Here is a 17619-nt window from a genome sequence, read left to right as displayed (position 1 = left end):
CCTGAGGCTGACACTGGAGCTACGCTCGTCCATCCTGTTACCCGCAAAGTGACAGGGAGAGAGAATGAGAGGAAGGAGAAAGACAGTGAAGCAGCAGATTATCATACCCTCAGATCTCCTGATTGCAGCTCTAAATATAGCCAAACAAGTAAAAGTCTGTTTTTGGAAGCGGTACAACTATTTGGCTCCCAACCCTTCAAACAACATACATGCAAAAAGCAGCCAGTCCTCTCCCGACCGAGATGCTGGATGGGGAACCATGCTAAGCACATTCTGATCTCCAGCCAGAAAGCAAAAAATTCCCAACCACCACACCTACCCAGGGTGTGACCAGAGACTATCAACTAGTTTATATTTGCACTTTGATACACAGTGCAGGCTTAACATCATATGGTGTATCCTTGGAAAAAATAGCAACAAGTTTCAACACAGAAATTCTGTTAGATTGGGAGGCCAGAATAAATAAGAGCCAACGAGTTGCAGAATGACTCGAGGTAGAGTAAAAGATCTCATCTTTAAAATAACACGAAGGCAGAACGCTGCAGATGAAACACATAATGAAAAAACATTCCAAAGTTCTCATTTGAGAAAAGATTACAAATAAAATAGGCTTGGGCATGCCAAGCGTAAAATCTTTGATATGGAAATGCAGTAATGGTTAAACGAAATGGGCTGAAAATCTATTTATCAACAGTCTGTAATGCCTCGTTGGATCGTCCCATGAGAAAAGCAAATAAGGAGTAGTAGGAGAACATACAGACACTGTTAAAAAGTTTACATACCTCCTGCCTTCATACCTGGAGATACAGTCCTTCACCTTAACTGGAGATATCTAGAAGGTTAAAGGCTGGTATGAGAACATGCCTCGAATTATTCAGGGAGCAGATGCTGAGACCCAGCTCTCCAGGAGGGCCCAAGCACGCTCAGCCTGAGGTGTTCGGAAGTGCCTGCCCTCTGGAGAGCAACAAGGAGCATGCTGGCACCAGGCCGCCGGGTGGCATGCAGGGTGACACCCCCGGGCAGGGGCACCACGGCTCCCTTCTGAAGGCCTCGGCCCGGGCCACCAGTGCTCACGGAGGCTGTCACGAAGGTGACACCGCACTGCTGGCTGAGGGCGGCATCGGGCCCGCTGGGTTGCCTCCGATTCATTTCTCCCTCTGTTCGTTGCCCTCTGTTACGTTATTGCCAATGGGCATGTTAGTCATTATTGCACCCCATATGTGAATCACAAACGCAAGTGCCATGGAAATTAAACTCCTTGACCTGCTCATAGTTTTCTCTTTGATGTCGGTCTGAATAGGCATTTTTGACTGGAACATAGCTTTAATTTTGAGAGCTGGCAAGACGACCGCAACCTTTTCTGCAAGGAAGTTCTCCGAAGAGGTCTTTGTTGTTCTTCCCGAATTACTTTCCTGCAGACGGAGCATCGGCATGCAGCACCACAGAGGGCCCAGCTCAGGCTCTCACGTGCGCAGGTGCAGGAAACAAAAAGCATTGCTGCACTCCTGTCTGTACTCCAGACACACGGTGCTAAATACATCGGAGCAAGCTGTAAAACTCCCATTAATCTGACATGCAGCCGAAAGTGGAAAATGATTTCCATTCGCCCTTCAAGCCCTCCTCTGCTGGGCTGGGACAGTGGCCGGGGGCTGACCATGTCCTCTCAGGGGCCACCTGCATCCAGAGACATTGTGGACGCAGGTGGCCAACAGGGCCCCAGAATCTCAAAAGGAGGACGCATGGGGACAGGCTGTAGTGTTGGGGCCAGCAGCCGTGCCCCAGGGGGAGCAGCAAAGTAGTGACCCCCAGCCCCAAGCCACATACAGGAGCTGGTTGCTGGAGAGGTGTCCAAGGAAGCCCCTTCAAGCCGGTGTGGGGCAAAACATCACGGCTACCGATCGGGGGGTGCTGCTCTCTCAGAGGCTAGGAAGGTAGTTTGCAAGGCATCCCACCAGGCCAATATTAAATTCCCATCTGAAATCATATGATTTTTTGCTGAAGCACTCTAGAGACGTCTGTTTTGAAATCTACAGTTTCCCACCTCACTGTTGCTGACCTGTTTAAAATAATAAAAACAGAAAGCTTTCCAAGATGGATGACACCGAGGCCAGGGATCAAAACCTCATTTGTGTTTCTAAAGGCTCTTTCCATGCTTGGAAACCTGGTTCTTGCATTCATCAAACACCGAGGACTTATTTTTTTTTTCATACTGTCAGCCAGGAAACTTCAAAAAGGAAGATGCCCAGGCCACCTATGCTGCTAGTCTTTTTTCTTTTTTTCTTTTTTTTTTTTTTCCTTTAAAATGTGGTTCTGAAAGCTGCAGGGCTTCAGGTAAACAAATACTCCAGAACTACAAAATAAGCATGTATTCAAATTATACACCCATGCTGTTCTAAGCAATATTTTGTTTCAGACATGGTTATCTGGGAAATATCATTGTTTTATACACTTTTCTGCAATTTGTCCACTCGACCTTTCACAGAATGCTCAGCCTGGCAAAGAGGAAGAAAAACAATTTTATGGCCACAAAGATGGCACAGAGGTTGACTTGTCACCGCTCCAGGTGGCCTCAAGGACCCACAGAAAGTCATATTTTATACCTAAACTTCTGGAAAAGGAAATTTTCATTACAGAAGCATTGCACTAACTCCACCATTAAGATTTGAAGAACAGACTACTTATTTGAAGCCAAATTTTCAAACCTTCTCAAATCCACAAGCATAGTTGATTGACTACAGAGTGAATCTGTCAAAGTCTGGAAGAAAAATTTGGGGTTGTTTTGTAAAGATGTAGGAACAGTACTTTTAAAACTTCGTGATTTTCAGCTTTCTTATGAGATTTGCTTTCTTCAGAGATGGGGAAAAGAAACTTTGAGAACCGGCCACTAGTTACCTCACTGCACTGCTTCTCTGGAGCTATAGGATGAAATTCCAGGTGACTGTAAAGCCAGCAGCATTTTATCATTGATTTTGAAAGAACTAAGGTTGGCAGAACATGGAGAGTGAAAGGCCAAAGCAAGTGCCCTGGCTTTAAATCTGCAGCGCTGGAAGATGTCACTGCAGGAGGTCTCTAAAAACAGAGTCGAGTCACCACACACTGGCCAAGCTGTATTTCTGTGCAAGCCTTTTTTTAGCAGACAGAAGGAGTCAGCAAGCAACACCATATCTGCTTTGATGATTTTATATTTGATATGTGCAAGAACCTAATGTGGTAGAAACCAATCAGGAAAGGCTTATCAGGTGACAAAGGTAGCTGAGTTTTTGCAGACAAAGTATTGGCTAGAAAAGTAAGTTTTTGAGGCTTATTTCCAAGAGATGAGGCTATAAAGGTCAGTTGCTTTGACCTAAAAGAATGGGCTATCTCTGGATGTACAAGACACATTTGCTCCTCTTGCCATTATATTTTAAGAGTTTTCTTGATGTAGCTGATTTCCATAAGTATACAAAGGAGGCAAAATGTGTCTCTAGATTTGAGGAAGGACGTATATGAACTCAGAAAATTGTAAGTAGCCAACAGAAACTGGATGCTCATGGGTTTGTGTGCTTGAGGTCTTGAATTTTTGCTAGTGAAGCATCGTTCAGCATTACAGAATAGCTGTGAGTTTCACACAGGTGAGATAGATGGGACACAGGCCCAACAACAGCCAGGAGAAATCAAAAGCTCTAGCTATGACATGCTGTGCTACATTCGAAAAAGAATGAATGCAATGTAGAGAAACAAGAGTCCAGAGCTGGCCCATGCATGAGAAGTCTTCTGGTAAAAACAGCATTTGTGCTAGGGAAAGGGCAGACAAGTCTGGTTAGGTGGATATTGATGTTCTCTATTTGCTCCTGAGTCCTGCCAAATAATTCTTATACAGTGTTGGGCAAGATCATGAAATTTCTCTGGGTCTGTTTCTATGACACAGGGATAACAAAGAATGATTTCTGTCTCCTGTCCTTTGTTTCTTTCCTCTATGTGAACAGCAAGCTGTGCAAGACCAGGCTGTACCTTCACTGGATGTATGTACAGTGCCTAGTGTGGCTGGCTCTCAGTCTCAGTGTGGCCTCTAGGCACAAGGTATTACAAAAATAATTAACTGGGAATGTGTATTTATTTAGTTAATTGTAATAACTTCAGTCAGGATATTGTACCTAATTTTAGCTTAGTGTAAGTCAGTTCATGTTCATTGATTGGTCTGCTCTTTCCCAGCGTGTTGCTTGTGACAATATTGGTTCACAAGCAGGATGTCGACACGCACATGCTGTTTTCTATTGTTTTTCTTTTTCTTTCTATTTTTTTCCCCTGTGAAATGAGCAGGTGAGGATTCCTTACTGCCTGAAAGCTAACTGACTTAGAGCATATTTTAATTATACCTGATGCCTCTCAACCTGTGAGGATGTAGAAGGATATAGTACAACTAAACCACTTCATGAAGAACACCTTAATTACCGAGATGTATGCAGAGTGCACCTCAGTTATCAGTTCTATGACCTACAAGTGTATTTTCTCTTTAGTTCAGAACGATCAGCAAAATGTTTAATTGCTAGTTACTGTTATATGTTAGCAGTTTTCCAGGAAGCTGTCTGCTATGCTGGAAGATTACAGAAGCTCATCTTTGAGGGTACCATATTGCAATGTTTAACTGAAGATTAATCACGTGGTTCACAGTAGCATCTCAATTTGGTGTAGCATCAAAGTTACTTTTTCTTTTTCAAAAGGAATTCAATGAATTCTCCTCTCCAACAGTGTTCAGCAACCTAAACATTACATAGAGACATCAGAAGTCTTTAATGCAGGTTTTCAGAGTAAATGAAACCTTTTTTCAGTGTGGTTGCCTTTGTAATAACAGTCTTCTTATTTGTTGGATACTTATGTAACATAAGATGAAAAGACGTTTTATAGCCTTCTGGCAAGAGGACTTAAAATTAACAGCATACCTGTGGCTGCCCTAAGCCAGGGAGGGAGTCATTTTCAGGCCATGGGAAAACTGCAGTTTTGCATCCTTCGCTTCTTCTGACCTACTGGTATTCAGTATTTCCATAGGCTTGTTTTTCACGGAGGCATCATCATGCACACAAAGAAAGACCAAGCAATTGATTCTGATGAAAGAACAGATGCTGAGGTGGTGCATGATAACTGCCACACATTAACTTCTCCCCAAAGAATGCACTGAAAACTTATTCTCTCATTTTACTGCCTGATTCCCTCTGGCAGCCAAGCCAAGGAGACCCAGCACCCACCTCCAGGCAGGAATCCCCGCCTGACGTGGCTCCATGGGCCACATCCTGCCAGCGGTCCTCAGGCAGGCAGCCTTCCGCTGGACCGAAGGGTGTTTTGCAAATCAATGGCCCTCCTCGCTGCCTCCCTGCTATGTGCAAAAAGGAAAACCACAAGAAGATAGCAATCTGGGGTTTGATCTCACCCATACGGGCTGGTGGTGCCACCCCACTGACTTTGGCTGAGCTACCCCGCCAGTCAGATGGCTTTCACAGGCTTTGGGCTGGGCCTGCAAACAGATGTAAACTTGATCAGCATCAAGCCCAATCCCATTCATGCCCATTCTTGTTGCGAATATTTGTCTTCCTTTGCACGTTTTCACCTGGAACCTGACTGACCTCCGTGCAAACTTTTATTACTTAAAGTTAACGTGACAGCTGCTTTCACAAAGAGAGTTATTCTCCATCAAAAGCGCAGAACACCACTAATCCCCAAATGAAGCTGGCCCAGCATTTAAGCATATAGGCTTTGGCTGTGCCCCACGGCTTCTGTGCCCGTGCAGCAGCCCCTGGGGTCAGCCAGGCCATGGCTCTTCTTGCCCTCGTCTGCGGAGGAGAGGGTCGCGATGGCCAGCAGCTTACATGGGAGACATGTTGGGCCCTCAGCCGCAATTCTGTCTGGAAAAACACCTCTGCCCTCCCCAGAGCCCTGTGCAATCTGCAATGGCCCCAGGTGGCGGAGCCCCCAGCTTGATGGCTCAAGGAAGTATGCAGCTAATTGGTATATTGCATCTGCTGGGGATCAGACGGAGTAATGCCAGCACTCCCACATTAGGCTTGCTAATGCTCCTTTGCTTCTTCAGCCTTCAGACTGTTTGAACTTTTTCTCTCAGCAGTAACAATTACCCAAAACTCTAGAGATGGTGGCGATATTAGATCTGAAAATGACTCATTATTGAACTAGCCCTGTCAAGCAAGATAAATACAATTTGGTTGTTAGCTAATCTATTTTTGTTTGTGTTCTCAGTTCATCCAGGACAATGATCACATTGCAGTCTAGCATTAAGTATATTCTGCTACAATGTCCTTTGCTTTGTAAAGCGAACGTTTACGAATACAATAGCTGTATTTGTCTGTCAATATTACATCACTGCTGACATACCGCACATCAGGTCTCTGTGGCATAACTTGTAGGATAATATTTTGGGTTTGGGGGAATTAAATTATGGAAAGGCAACATTTAATCTAACAGCATTTAAGTAACTAGAAATCTCACCTCAGATACACTTCTGATATCTGTCATTTTCATCTGCCAGCTCTTCCTTCCTTCGTCTCTACGACTGAAGTTTTGTGGCTTGATGCTGCGTCGAATCAGCTTTGGACTTTGTCACAATTTGGCCCGAGAAGGAAAGCTGACAGAGGCTGTTTTCAGTGTGCTTGTAGGATGCTTTTGCACCTTCATGCTGAGCTTTATCAGTGCTGGCAGATCTCAGAGGTGCTCGGTGCCTCCTAAATTCTCCTCCTGAAACACAATCCAGGCTTTGGTATTACTTTGCATTTGAGTTATTCATTCGTTTTGTGTTTCCTCTCGCTTTGTTTTTATTTGTGTTAAGCACTTACTTAGCCTTTGGGAAGGCTATTTATGGAAATTAAAAATTTTCATGATAAAGAAAGTGTTTTGCAATTACGAGAGGAAGCCATTGATCTTGATAACGGAGAGAAACTTTCTAACATGCATGGTTGGCAAATCCATTACCAGCTGCAGAACTCTGCAAAGCATTAAAAAGCAAAGGTGCATGGTGAAAAGGAGGTGAAAGGCATAATAAAACAAGCTATCTTTCTCTGTTTGAATGTAATGCCAAGTTGGCATACCAGATAAGACATTTGTCAACTGTCATATTTTATGAAAGACTCAAGTAAAAGATCTTGCTAGATCAGTTCATGATCAAGTCTTCTTTTTTTTCTGAGAATCAGACAGAGATAACTGATTATTTTGTGCATGCTGAGAAAAAAAAAATGTGGCTTTGCAGAGTTTCATCAGACATACAACAGGACTGCAATAATTAAGACTTCTACTGCTTCTCTGCTTCTAAAACTGATTACAATACTCTGCTGAAAAGACTCAGACAAAAATATTAGCAATGAATTTGCAATACTTTGGAATCCAGGCAGTTGTGGACATTTTTCAGGAGAGGCAATGAATACACGCTTACTGTCTGTCCATCATTATGTTTGTCTTCTACTGTGGTGCTTTAGGTTGCTTGTTTTATTTCCACTGATTGTAAGAAATTCTTGCAGACCCTACGGGTTAGTCATGGTATGTTAAACAAGCTGCTAAGTGATGTGGGAAACCATTGCAAAGATACTTAGCTGAGCCTGATGTACTACACTATATAACCTCCTACCATCTGATAGTGCTATTGTTTTGTATGGGCTGTATGGGAGGGGGCCTGTAGCTCCTATCAGCCTGTGCTGATGGCCCGTGCCGCATTTCTCATGCAGATGGTTCTCTGTCTCCTTGATTTAACCTGTAGCCTAGACAAGGCTCACCAAGGAAAATGACTGAAGTAATTTCCATCCTCCCTCTTCTAAGAATGTAACATTGTGTTGTAATACTTGTCAGGTATGTTTTAAGACAATAGTTTTATTTTTTCTCATCTACAGCATCAGATATTATTATCACTATCATTACTGTTATTACATGATATTATTTAAACTAGTCTGAAGTTGCATACCTGCATGCAATACCATCTCTCTCCGAAACACCCAGCTGAGCCAAGTGGATGAGACAACCACCATGAGGCCAGCACCCTGAGCTGGGTGGGCTCAGCCTGCCTGAAGTGAGGGGCAGAGAGGGTTTCCAAAGAAGAGGCAAGTTGGTTATTAAGAGCTTATTAACTGTGCCAGCTTCCTTCGTCAGAAGAGCAGGAAAGAAGATCCAGTCTGAGTTCAGGATCTGGCTTTCTTGGCAAGAAGATACACGGGAGCACCAGCACTCCATCTGAGCGGTGTTTCCAGCCAGCACCCCTGGGCTGGGCAACTGAAGTCTGGGGGCAGCTGCTGCCAGAGACCAGGCACTGAACTCCATCCCAAAGCGGTGCGACAGACCTGCAGCCTCCTCCTTACCCGCCTCCAACACCCGCCTGCACTATAGCTAAAATCTTTACAAAGTGACTTTTCCTGAGGGTGTTGAGAGATGCCTTTTGGGCTGGCTACCAGGCATGCAATGAAAGCCAACAGCTGGTTTGGAAGCTTCCTCCTTATCTCCAGGCTGATAGCATCAAAGGCCTCAGTCTGTTCTGTTTTGGGCTGGTTCTTGCCAGGCTGCGAATGATTTGCAAAAGTGTCTAAGAGTCAGATTTTAGCTGTGTTTAGGCACTGACGCACACTCACTGCTGTAGCATCCGAGTTACAAAGGACTGGATCCAATGCAGGACTCAGGTACGTAAAGAACAGGTGCCTCAACATCTAGTCCTACAGTGCATGGTCCCTGGAGGGGGATGACGATCTGGAGCAAACTGGCTAAACCACATGGTTGAGAGCAGGGCACTGGTGATGGCACCAACCAGTGTAACACAACTGGGACTGCTGGAGACAGGTCGGCTTTAAGTCTTGCACCTGGCAGTACCTCACCTACAGCCAGAGGATGCTTCTGGCCACTGGGCCGAGGACTGCTGAGCTCCCTCCTGATAGCAGGTGCCCACCCTTTGCCTTTAAAACCCTGACTCAGCAAATTGTGCTCTGCTGCTCTGACTTTGCTGCTGCAAGGATAAAAACCACCAGCCAAAAATATTGCCTAGCACAGAAGTCGGGCTAGGAAGCAGGGAGGCTGCACTTGCAAATTCCAGGCATTGCACTTGAATGTTCACTTCTCGGTGCAGAAACTGTGCGCACGGGGCAGTGGGGCTTTTGGTCAGGGCTGTTTCCCTTCATGCTGACTGCACCATGGGAATTGGAGAGATCTTTGGGAGCTCTCTCACAGCCATCAAAAGGGCTGCTTAGAACTGAAGCCACAGGTGTGATCCAGTGAAAAGCATCAGAAATGCTAGGAAAAAAAAGTGTTTTAAAATCCTTTACATGGTTAAAATAGTTAAACATCAGAGCAGATCCAAGGCCTGTGGGGGCCCATCAGTGAAAGCCCTTCAGCCTGCCAGGCATCGTCAGCACCCTCTGTTTCTCCAGGAAGCCATGCTGAGACGTGTGATGTTTTCTTCTCTCAGATGCTATGTTCAGAAATAAAGTTCTCCTTTTTCCTTCTGGCCCTTGGCCATCCCAGGCTGCTTCCCACCAGAGATGGAACTGGCTCCTGTGGCTTGGGATGAAACCACAGGTGGCAGCTGTCTGTGCTGTAGGTCAGTGGTTAGCATCAGCAGTTTTCTGTGGAAGAAGATCCCGTGGATGTCTGTCTGGGTCCCTGAGAGCTCCAGGGAAAGCTGAGGAATGAATCCAAGGTAAAGGAGGGTAACTCTGTGATACAAATGAAACCGACACATTTTCGCCCACATTTTTACTTTTCATTAAAATGGTTCCAACTGTGGAGGCACCAGCTAAGAAGAATATGACCTTAGGTCCCCGTTGGAAGCAACTGTAGTAAGGGGAGATCAATGCAAGACTTTTTACATTCAATACAGGGTACACGTTATGGACCTAAGCAGATAAAGTATCTATAAACATCACACCAGCAGAGGCATGGTCAGGAGATAACAAAGGAAAACCACACTGAAGTCCCCATTCTTTGGCACTTACAAGCTTAATTGAAGGGTAATATAATCAAACTGGTAATTAATCAAACTTTTTATCGATGGAGAGTGGTAGACATTCCCACCGAAGACTCCAAGGCCCATTTTGCTATCAATCTAACTTCACTGAGTACACGCACTGAATATTTCCCTGCTCTGAAGTAGCTTTATGGGCATCTGCAGAATCACACTCAGATAAGATCATCCTGAGGAGATAATTGCAAGATAATAGGATCCTTCCTTAAACCTAGATACCTACATAGACTCAAATAAATGGTTTTGAATCCATATTTCTACTGGCCAATAGGAAATTTTACTGGTACAGGTAGAGCACAGCTTTGGATGGATAAACTACAGGTTCCTTAAGGACATTAAGCTTGCAGTTGTTGAGGGGAGGGATGAGTTATCCCCATTCCCAGCAGTACACAGAGTGGCACAAAGGACACAAACGAGGGAAAGCCATAATTCATCTTGCTGCACAGCGCTGCTACCGTAAGACAGGGAAACAAAGGGGCAATTAAAGATGGGGCTGATCATTTGCCACAGCCAGCGAGGATGAAGTGGCCAAGCATTTGCATGTTCAGATTCCTGTGGAAAGATAGGAACAGCCTCATCAATCCCCTCCTACAGGACCCTGGCTTTACTGCAACAACCCTGACGCAAAGCTAAGTCAGTCTGCATATGAATGTAAACAAAGTCAGAGCAAGAACTTACATCATACTTTGGAGCAAATAAAGCCTGGGGGTAAAATACCTCTACCTTAAAGTATATGCTGATGTAAGAGCATGCAGCATTTCAGGGTCCTTTTGTAATAAACTCCCACGCCGTAGCCTTAAACCTTAATGGTCTGTGAAAGTTATTATTCCATGTTTTTAGCACTAAATTTCATTCTGACAGGACTTTATGATGTATATTACAGAAGAATACTGTTAACCTAATCATATTAATACCAAATCTTTGTAATATAATAGCTTCAAACATTTTGAGCAAGGCACAACTTGACTTTTCATAAATACAGAAAGACAAAACTTCTAATGATGTTATTTTCCTACTGCTTCCCCAAGTCCATCTGTTAGAATCGCTAAAGATCAAGGGCCATCATTTCTTTTTTTTTTTTTTTTTTTTACAGACTGAATGGTGGAAAACATGCTTGGCTTCCCAGGGCCTAATCCTGCACTTTTTTATTCCCAGGGACAGTTTCTTCAGGCATTATCAATTTGTCTTTGTCTTTTTCTTTTTAAGACATGCCTGATATAAGTTATGTCTGAAATATAATTCCTGATTTCAGCTGCTGCTGACAGCTTAAATTATTAAGACAAATTTTCAAGTTCTTTTTAGGTTTCTCACTTTTACAATACATTTTTCCTTTCTGCATTTCATTTGGTTTTGGTACCCTTACTGGAGTTGCTTTTTCCTTCTGCTGATTAAAACTATCTCTACCCTGCCTGCCTTTGATGAGCTGCTAAAGCCAAAGAAAAGCAAAACAAAAAACCAACCAACCAACCAAACAAACAAAAACCATACAGCCATACAGTTGGTAATGGTCTGATACATTCACCTACGCAGAACTGCCTATGCTTAAGACAAAGTGAATTTGCATCCTTGCATTGCCAAGAATGGCCCTTTAAGCTTGAAACAGGAGCAGATTCTTTTAAACTTTCCCAGAGAATAGCAGTGACCTTGCATATCGGATAACCTGTGGTCTACAAGAGTTCAAATATGTCATCAGGACTTTATTTTACTGCTTGATGTTCCTTGGCCTAGTTGTTCAAATCAGTCTAATTCCAACACGCCACCCCCCCACCAAAATCCCTATGGGCTGCACAACCTGAACCAACGCCAGCAAAACAGAGCTGGGTGCGTGGCAGGAACAAGGGTACATGAGGCTGTGTGTCGAAGGCTGGATTGTCACTGAGCATCTGTAATCTGACGGGTACAATATATTAAAGCCAATGGAAACATTTGATTAGAAGTATGATGGAATTTTGTACAGAGCCCTATCACAAAGCCAGCACCGTCAGGCAGCTGAGTGCTTGCTTTTAGCACAAACGACAGAAATCCGCAGGGCCCAGTCTTCCTACTTCCACGAAAGTTTGCCAGAAGGATGTTCTCCACTGCCTTTAAGTGTTTGTACTGAGACACCCAGATCTGACCACCCTGAAAAATGCAGAGAACTCTGCAAGCACCATCTCACCAAGCCCATGACTTCCAGAGAACTGGTCCAGGAAGCCCTAACCTTCCCAGGGGCCCACCTGCCTTTGTCTCAGGTCCTCTGAAGAGCCGTGAGTCTCATTTATTCCAGAAAAATTTCTATTGGTTTGCCAGGAGATAATGTGGTCTTCCTGCTCGCAGCAAAACCTTCATGGAGGGCCAAAGAGAAGTGGCAAAATCCTAATCTCTCTGTGCTTGTTTCAGTGAGGCCAAGAGCCCACCAGTGATGCTGCTGGGCCTACAATGCCCTCTGCCTCCTACCTTGAAGGAGAAGCACCTCAAAACACTCTGTCTCTTCTTGTTGGCGTTGCAGCCATCTGGATTCTGGTGACGTACTTGGTTTTCTGCTTCCTCACCCCTTGCTATTGACAGGAGGATATGGGAGCCCATAAGTAAAAGAAAGAAATACATCTTAGCCAGCCTAGGAATGGTTCCCCTTAGCTCTTTCTCTAGCAGGCTGTGGCTTGTGACATCAAACATGGATTACATGTTAGTACAGATGTTGACTCCAGCATATCTCCACCGATTTTTAGTATTAACTAAGACTTGTATTTTTATGAGAAGAGGAATACTTTTCAAAGTCACTGAGGAAGCAACCAGTGCTGTGAGGTACCAACACCGTTTGACTCCAGTGAGCCGCTTCAGAGAAGAAGAAAACTAGAAGACTAATCAATTCTGGCAACAGATATCATCTAGACTAGTTTAACTTTAACTTCAAACTGTACTCTAAGACTCCAGTTTAGCAATGCATTTAAATATGTATTTAATTTTTAAGCATATGAGTAGTTCTGGTGTACTTACATATTTTGACTTAAGCATGTGTTTAAATCTTTTACTGAATGAGCTTCTAAATCATTTGCAATCCAGCCTCATTTCCATCACTGAAAATCATAGTATTACATCACTGGATTGCTCCAGAAGTAGGAAAAAGTATTCTCAGTATTTCTCGAGACAGTTTTCCTGATGTTATCCTACCATTTCACTAGGATTCAGCTTCTCTAACCAATTCCAGCCCCAGCCTGAATTCAAAGCTGGGATTTGATGAAATGCCTTGGTTGTGGACAAAATATGCTCAAACTCTATACACATTTTAAAGAAAAGATAAGGTTGGGGCTTTATTGCGCATTTCAAGAAAAAATGTAGCCATTCCCCTTTTCCAGATCCTTCCCTTCTCACCATAATATTCTGGGAAATTGCCTGCCTGTTTCAAGACACCAGTATTAGTGCTTGTGCCATGGTACACATGCACAGAACACAACTTGTGCCTAACAGAGATTCTGGGTGTATTTTGGGTTGGAAATAAATAGTAAGGTTTACCTCCCCGCCCCTCCCCTCCCTTCAGGTGTTTGCAGTCTTGCTTTTGCCTGCTGTATCATTTTCCAGTGGAGAATCAGACGATCTCAACCTCACTGCATCCATCCATACGTCCTCTTAGCCCAATGCAAGTGTAACTAGGGGATCCCATGAGAGCCCCCCCCGAAGGTTTCAGCATCATGACAGACTTCCCTGCCATCATCAAGTGCGTGGAGGTGTTACACGTGCTGACTGAGCCTTACTATTTGCTGAGTGACCCGTGGCCCTACCAACAGAGAGCTGCAGAGTTAGCACTTAGATAAAACCACTTGGCTCTCCAACCAGGAATCAAGAAAATGTAAAGGATAGAGGCAATTTAGAGTGGAGTGCCATCACATTGTAATTTTGATTGTTCTTTACCTTGAAAGTAAGTAGTGATGCTGCTACATTTGTACAAACACTAGGCCAAGATAACATTAATACCACAGAAAATTTTATACTCAGGAAACAAAGCATCTCTGATGTAGCAGCTAGTCATTCATGTTCTATTTTGACTTTTCACTTGAATCCCTCTGAAATGTAATACATGGTCAGAATGACAATTCCTCCCCCACCCCTCCCCCGCCCCCCCCCAAGAAGAAGCATCCACAGTTTAAGGTTGTAAATCTGAGCAATTTACTAAATGATGTAAACACAAATGAAAATTAGCCAACAAAAGAAATTCAATTGAGTTAAATAGGAGGCTATTATCATACCTTACATTCTCTACTGTCCTAGTGAGACAGGTAAGAACTAACCACAGGGGACAAACAGCTATCCATTAATGTAGCACGCTATTCCAAACAAGAGATGGTAAATATAAAATAAATAGTACACAAAGATGTAACTATAGGATTGTGCGTTTCACAGAGCATTCCATACTCTTTTTTAATCAAATTGAGCCGCACCGCAAGCATGTAAAAAATACCAGCTACCACAAGTAGATCAAATTAGGCATAAACATTTCTTAAGTCTTCGCTAGGATTATAATCTCATCTGTCAGGGTTTTCAGTTCTTCACTTCCTTTACTGATTTATGGAAACAAACAGATGAGATTCCCTACAGCTTGTCACCCCATGTTATTATTTGTATTTTTCACCAATTTGGTGTAACAGCCACAGATTCAAAATGGTAGCATCCTAGATCCACTCTGCACTCATTTGGCACGCACATAAAAGTGTGCGCACGCACACACACAAGGCAAAAGGTAGCAGAAAACCCAGGCAATGTAAGTTTATTTGATTGTAGTCATTAGTGCTATACATTACAGGTTCAATCCTGCTCCCTTTGATGTTGATGGTAATACTCCCATTGAATTCATGTGCTCTGAAAGAAATGCCTGAGTTTTGCAAATTTATCATTTTGTCATCTATGCTTCAGGTCAGAATTATAACCCAGTGTTTTCGACTTGGTTCTGAGCCAAATGATCTCTACAGGTTCAAAGAGCGCACGCTTGCCCCTCAGAGAAGCGCTGATCCACCCTCCACCGGGGAGCCCAGCGGAGGAGGCCATGCTGTCGGAAGGGTGCCGAGGGACACCGGCAGGGCACGGGTGCCACAGCAGTGCCAGCCTCTGGGTGTCCCCGAGCAGGCAGCGCGGCGCTCCTCCCACTGGGACCGCCATGGTGCCGGCTGCTCAAACAGCAGGAGTTGGTCGTGGACCACCAGGTGCTAAAGAGGATCTCCTGTGTCACTGCTGCCTTAACCACAGCTCTGTCAGTGGGATATCCCAAATCCTGTCCTTAGTCACTTATAGTGCCTGACGCACCGCTTCCTGGTGAAGCAGGCGTCCTTCGCTCCTCAGCCTCGCTTCTCAGCCTCTGACAGAGGACGCGGAGTGGTAAGAGGCGTCGTGTGGTAAGAGGCACGCTCTGCTGGTCCCCGCGGCCACCCCACCCTACATCCAACAGCCTGCTCCAAGGCACTCCCACACAGACAGACGAGCTCCCCAACGATGGGACCGCTCTTGCAGTCAACACAAAGCCGAGAGCATCCAGCCCGTGTTCGGTGGGCACCAGGTGCTGACAGAGGCCTCTCTCCCCCTGTGCCCAAGCCAGGTGAGCGAGAACCCGCACCTCGCTGCGGGGCCGGTGCGCTGCCGGGGCGGGGGCGGCAGGGCAGGGCAGGGGGCTGCGGGGCCGAGCGCCCGGGCCCCACTAGAAGCGGCCCGTTGCACCCCGCCGGCAGGTGCGCGGGCAGGGAGGCGCGCTGCCGACAGCCCGGCAGAGAGGGGCGGGAGGCGCGTGCCCGCGGCCCGGCGGCACGCCAGGAATGCGCGCACCCGCGGCTTCCCTTTGTCAGAGGCGGCGGCGGCGCGCGGGGCGGGGTGACGTCATGAGAAAGTGCCGGAGAGGGGCGGGGCTGGGGAGGAGCTGGGCGGGGCGGTGGCACCGGGAGCGGGAGCGGGACCGGCACCGGCACCGGCACCGGCACCGGCACCGGGGCGGGAGGGAGGGGAGCGAGCGCCGCCGGCAGCCCCAGCGCACGACCAGCGGGGCAGAGCGCTGACTGACTGACTGACAGACCGACCGACCGGCTGACTGATTGACAGCCCCGGGCTCGGTCCGACGGACCGGCCCCTGGCCGTGGGCGGCCGTTAAGGGCCGTTAGGAGGCTGTTAGGGGCCGTTAGGGCGCCGCCCCCCCCCGCCCGGCGGGCAGGTAGCGGCGGGGCGGGACCCGGCCGGGCAGGTGCGGGGTGGCCCCGGGCGGGGAAGGGCCCGGGGGCCGCGGAGCCCCGCGGGGAGCCCAGCGGCGCCGCGTGCGGCCCTCGCCCCCCGGGCCGGTCCCCTTTGTGTCGGCGGGACCGGGCGGCGAGATCTGCCCGGCCCGCCCGGTAACAGCCCGGCGCCGCCATTGGCCCGTGCTAATGGGCGCTTCCTGCGGCCGCGCCGCCCCGCGCCGCGCCGGGGGCTCCCCCGGGCCCCGCGCCAACGCCGCTCCCGCCGGCCCCGGCCCCGGCCCCGCTCCCGCCCCGCGTGTGAGCGGAGCGCCGGCTCCTGAGGGGTGGCGGGGGGGGCTCGGCACCCACCCGCAGCGGGGCCGGGGGTGCGGGCACCTCCGGGCTGCTGCGGGGGGCAGGCAGCAGGAGCGCTTTCCGGAGGCGGCTCCTCCCGGCACCCCCAGCCAGCCGCTCACTCCGGAGACGCTGGGAGCTTAAATGGGCTCCCTGAGTTGACTAAACGGGATCCCCGAGTTGCGCGTCGTGGGCAGGCTCAGTTCAGGCCTGCGACTGCAGGGTCACCACGTGCTGCTTTATTAAAAATCGAAACCTCCCCGGCCTCCGTACGCTGCGAGAGCAGAGCTGCGTGTCCCGCGTACGCAGCCAACAGCCAGGCGCAGGGACAGGCATGGGGAACGGCCTCCTCACCGAGAAACCCCCCGGGTCGGCCCCACAGGCTGCCGAGCGTGAGGGGAACTGAGCTCCATGGGCCTCGCGCGCTCCGCGCGGGCGAAGATAAAATGGAGACGAGCGGTCAAGCACAGCACTGAGCTGGGACGGCGGGCAGATACTCCGTGCAAAGAGGTTACGTAAGCACGCAGCCGTGCACCAACATGCCCTGTGAGCCTTGGCACCGCTTCCCCCTAGGTCATGCACTAGAGATGCTGCGCGGCCCCGCAGCATGCGCGCTGCAGCCATGACACCCTGGCACCGCCGCAAAGCCCGCCGGCAACGCTTCGGCGAGCACCGTGCCGCGGGTGGGTGCCCCCAAGGTGGGATCAGGCCGGAACTGATGTCTGTGCTCAGGGTGGGCCCACGCAAGGCAGCGTGAGCCCCCCTCGTTCACGGCCTTCCTGCTCTGCTTTGGGCCCAGTCGTTTCTCCCAGGGAACAGCCGGGTTGGCTTCGCCTCTGGTATTTTCCAGTGGGCCCCAAGCTTCCCTATCAGCCTGTGGAAAAGCGAGGAGTAGTTTAAAGGAGGCTTTTTACCAGAAACAAAGCAAAGCGAGGCGTTCTCAGGTACAGGCAGCCCGGCGGGGCTGGGGGCCGGGAGTTATTTACAGCAGGGCCGTGCAGCCGCATGTCACACGTGGACGGGCTGTCCTCACCGCATGGCACGGCGCAGCACGGCATGGCGGCCCTGGTGGGCACGGGTGGCTGCTGCCCCCCCCCCCTCCGGCTCATCTCCCCGTAGGTGCGG

The sequence above is a fragment of the Cygnus atratus genome, chromosome 5 (genome assembly GCF_013377495.2).
Source record: "Cygnus atratus isolate AKBS03 ecotype Queensland, Australia chromosome 5, CAtr_DNAZoo_HiC_assembly, whole genome shotgun sequence".
In the NCBI taxonomy this organism is placed as follows: Eukaryota; Metazoa; Chordata; class Aves; order Anseriformes; family Anatidae; genus Cygnus; species Cygnus atratus.
Note: the sequence above shows the minus strand (reverse complement) of the source record.